At 34.7% G+C, this 4,857-nt stretch overlaps 1 pseudogene; it reads right to left on the reverse strand.

The window, feature by feature from the left end:
* Positions 1-566: 566 nt before the first annotated feature.
* On the reverse strand, positions 567-1,011 carry LOC125364180 (annotated as a pseudogene).
* Between the last annotated feature and the right edge of the window lie 3,846 nt (positions 1,012-4,857).

Below are 4,857 nucleotides of genomic sequence, written 5' to 3' on the forward strand. Positions count from 1 at the left end.
TCTATAGAAAAGAACTGTTAAAAAGTATTTTTTAATGGTGCAGAATTAATCTATTTACATTGATTCTTCTGAGACTCACCTGTGCATTTTTGTTATGATTTTTCCTACTGTTCTTTGAGAATAGTTTCCTTGCCAAACGTCACAAATCACTTTTTCTCCCTTCAATGATCAATTGCCAATTTATTAAAAGCAAATGAATTGTATATAATCTGTTAGTGCTGAAAACCTGCAATATACATATTCAAAAGTCACTTTTTCTAACAGCATTTAAAACATTGCATCTCTCATAGCAAATGTGAAAACTATTAAGTATTTTCATCCTTAGTTCTCATACTTCCACCTCTACCCCTACCTTTTTTTTATCCGCTTTATATCCATTCAGCATTGTTATTCTTTGTAAATACTCTTACTTATCCCAACACCAAACTAACAATACTCCTTGGTTAAAGGAAAGAAAGAAAGAAAGCCCATAATAATAGTCCAAACCTACAGCTTTGTACATAATGGTTTGAGAATTTAATGATGTAATTCTGAAGAATGTTTTCAATAAATTTTGCAGACAAATATCAGAGATTATGTCTTTGATTGATAATTTTTCTATTAATTTCTGCCAAGGCGACTGAAAACAGGAAAGACTTTTCATCAAAGAGGTTAGCATAGATGTCAATTTCCTTTTCCAGTTTTTCCTCATTTTTTTTGCAGATGCACTTTTCGGTCTTCCTCCTCTGCTATGATCTGAATGACTGTTACCTCAAGACCTCTTTCTGTTTTCTAAATCTTTATTTACTGTAGAATTTATCTTCTCTCTCCTAACTCTGTTTGCCTCCTCTTGGCCTCATGCTTGTTTTCTGGAGAAGGTAGTAATTTCTCTGAGTGCCTGGCATTTAAAAGTTTTCTGCTAATAAATATATAGCCACAGGGACATGATTTACAGGCAACAGGAACCTGTTGGTCGCACTCTGGGCATGAATTGTTGGCCATCTTTACTTTCTTGGCTGGAGTTGGAGACATGCACCTCTTCGATGGCGAAGAGAACGATGACGACGGCAACCCACCAATCACTTTTGATTGCTCTAATTCTGCGACTAAAGATTCTATAATATTCAAGTTCAAATTCTTCATAGACCTCTGCAAAGTGATTGGTGAAATTTATGGGCACAGCTGGTTTGCAGTTGTAAAATCCTATATTTTTAATGCAAATTGCATCTGTGCCTGCTAATTGGATACTTTGACATATACACATAAATTGTCTGGAAATTAGAAAGGTATATTTCTTAAATTCTGCCTACATCTTGCCATTTTGAGAATCATTGCTCAGGTTCATTTTTCTTCTTTGTTATTCTTGTAAAAGGGGGTGGAAAAAATCCTTCTTCCTTCTATACAGTTTGCCCACTGGGAAAGTATTCACTCGTTCTCTAGTCCAGACTTAATCCTTTCAAGTTCTGAACTAAACCACTGTATGTGGTGGTACCTGCTATTCTAAATAAATTGGGGCTCTGTGATCATTGCTACCTGTCTGCGAAGAAAGGAAGAATTAAACTCGTGGATGCCACAGGCAATTCTGTCTCAGAAGTTAAGATTCAAACTTAACTCAGAGGCTGTAGCAAAGCAGTCAGGATCAAGCCTTGCTCAGCTATCTTGGAATATTTTTGTTTTCGACTGGTATTTTCAAGATTATAATGCAGTAGCAGCAATCAGATGAAATGTTTTCTCAAAAGTTGCATGCAAAGTTTATTAAATTTGCTTTCATAATTATTGTGTGCCCTATAAAAAATGACTTAGGCGCCTGAGCCTGTCTCCCACTTGAACAGATTGCCTTATCATTCTTCCATGCACTGCTAATTTCCATTAGAAAGCTTGCTAACCAAGTATTGATGATTACAAACTATAATCAGAAGGTGAAAAGGGCTCACCCGCTCTGATCTGCAGTAAAGCTGATATTAGCTATTTGGGAAGAAAAGAAACTCAAAGGAGTAAACACCAAATTGTTGTGTATCTGCTCTTTTACTGTAGCACAACAAAGTGTAAAACATGAATGCAGAGATGAATTGAAAAAGAAAGATTTTTCCGAAATTTAATGCTTTTAGAATAAAAAGCTTTGCTTATAGTTGAAGGAGACTTTTCACCTCAAGGTTACAGCTTACATCTCATCTGGATTTACATATAGTATTCAAATTCAATTATTTTTTAGCTTTTTTCCCCCTATAATATTGTATCCTTACTCTGCATGTATTGGTCATGCCCACTGAGTCTTTTGCACCTCTGTCCTTTACTGCCTGCATTTGCAGCTAGTATGATCTGATCATTTAAATTGTTCAATTGGGGTATTATGCGTGGGTTTATTCTCTTCTCTTATTCTCATCTGTATACCCAAGATATCAACAAATTGGAATCAGAACTCTTGGGTTTTGAATGTCTAACAGGAAAAATAAAATAACTTTTGAAACAAAGAAGTGAATAAGTCGGCCTTGACATTTGGAAATGCATGTTGTCTTTTACCTATTTGCTGAAGACACACCAAAATGGAATCATGATTTTCCTTTTATTTTTACTGAATATTTAAAATATAAATATATGACGGAAAATGACTTAGACACATGCAAATATATTGTTAAATGTAATGTGGGTGTGTATCTGTGTGTGTATCTAAGGATAGCAATATGTTTTATAAACTAAGGTTGATTATGAACTATAGGTGGCTAAAAAATTCCTGAACATAGGCTTCACTAATTATTTAAACAGAAGTCGTTTATTTAAAAAAATGAAATATAAGTTAACATGGCATCAATTAACTAATGTATAATAAATACATTCTTTGTGAGTGAGAAACATAATGATCTGAATTCATTAAACAAGAGTTGATAGAGGAGATAAGACAAAAAAAAAACAAACGTAACTACTGTGAGGGTTTTGGAGAAAATGAAGTGATTAACGTAAAGTGTGGTGTTTTAAGTAAGACAGGAGACATCTGAGAGGTTTGGAGCCAAATTGAAACAGCACTCTTCTCTTCTGCTAATCAGTGTTCCTGCCTTTGTCCTGAGCCCATCATGAGCTGTAGACACTGAGATGAAGCCCTCTAATGCAGAATTCAAAAATCTCTTGTCCCTGAAATAGTGAGATGTCCTTTGAAGACAGTGGGGTAAGAAGCCTGGCTGAGGATTCCAGCAAAGGAAAAGAAGCAAGCCTACCAATGCTCAGATTGTGGTTTGGGGCTTTAACATTTTTCTTTCATTCTCTTTTAGAACCATCAATTGCCTTCTACACACATTGAATTCACTTATAAAGTTAAAACAGAGAAATAAAATGGAATGCAATGATCAGGAAATTCCATTTGTTTTTTTTCCCTTCCTTTTCATCATTTTGTTGAATGTGTGCAGCACTATATGAGGTTATTCATTTGTACCCAAACAGGAATATAGGATTTGCCATATTGGATCAGTCCATTGGTCCATCAATGTTGTATTCTCACTGCCTCTGGCACCAGATGATACATGAAGCACCGGCGGAGAGCAAGTGCCCCCACCATCCCCATAAGGCAGCGAGTCAATTGTGCAGTGCAATATATGAGGTGAAAGTCTTCAGTGCTCAGGATAGGACTATATGAATGGAATGAGGATTGGAAGATGTCTAAACAGAGCAGAGACTGAATCGGTTGAAGATATGTTTAAGCTATTCTTACCTTTAGATATTGTGTCCAAAGTCTTCCTGCTCACTTTCAATTATAAGAACTATTATTTATCTCCCAATAATAAATTGAAATAGTGGCTTCAAACAGCTCCATTCTAGCAAGATGAAGACAAAAGTGTATGATAAGTGACACATTGCTGCTTTTTTTCCCTGTGCAGCATAAATGCAGTCACAACCAGAGTTTAATATAATACCTTAGAATCAGACACCCCCACCCCTTTACCACAGTAATTATTACAAGAAGCCTACAATCTGTTCAGTGTCTTAGGCTATTCCCACAGTTGGATATCAGGGGGGAAAAATTCCAGGTTATATTAGGTGAAAGGTTCTTTGAGAATGTTCACAGTCTCCTAGATGTTGAGCTGAGATACTATTGGTAATTTTGTAAGTACAATAATGTGGGTCATAGGTGTGGCCCCAGTGAAAGGGCCCATACATTGACAGGTGTGACCAATTCTAGTTGAAAGGAGATTGTAAATTGTTGCTATTTTCTTCTTGGAGAATAATCTGAACAAAATAATAATTACATGGCATTTCTAAGAATGTGGCATTTGTTTAATTTGGGAAAAATAGTATCAGTTTTAGCAACTAATTAGAAGAGCTGTGATCAATAGACCTAGGTAGAGTTTCCTAATCTAATTTTGCAGTACTATTTCTAGTTCCAGTAGAGAGTGTCAGTAATAAAGTGCTTACCCAAATATATTAATGATAATTATAATACTTATGTTTGGAAAGGCTATACATTCAGTGGTGGATCTGAAATGGAAACCAGTATCAAAAACAGTAAAATATATATCCACTAAAATATTGAACTACCAAGTTTTTCACTTATTTCCTGGTCTTTTGATTGGACAATCATGTTTCATTTTTTGCTAATAACATTCTTGAAAATATAAATTATTACCAGATCTTTTAATTTTCATCTTTATATCATGTAATTCTAGATTTAAATTCACATATTGGAACATTGCAAGTGTTTTGTTTTTTTTTTTACTGTTAATAAAATGTCATGGTTTTTGTTTCACACGCATCTATCTATATCGAGTTCTTATTAAATTAGTGAACTGTCCCATCAAACTAACTCAACTATTTGTTAACCATTAATTTTTTTTGATATTTTTATATGTCACCAATTGTCTTTGCATGGGAGTTGCTTATAAAAATTGTAAA

The sequence above is a fragment of the Perognathus longimembris genome, chromosome 15 (genome assembly GCF_023159225.1).
Source record: "Perognathus longimembris pacificus isolate PPM17 chromosome 15, ASM2315922v1, whole genome shotgun sequence".
NCBI lineage: Eukaryota > Metazoa > Chordata > Mammalia > Rodentia > Heteromyidae > Perognathus > Perognathus longimembris.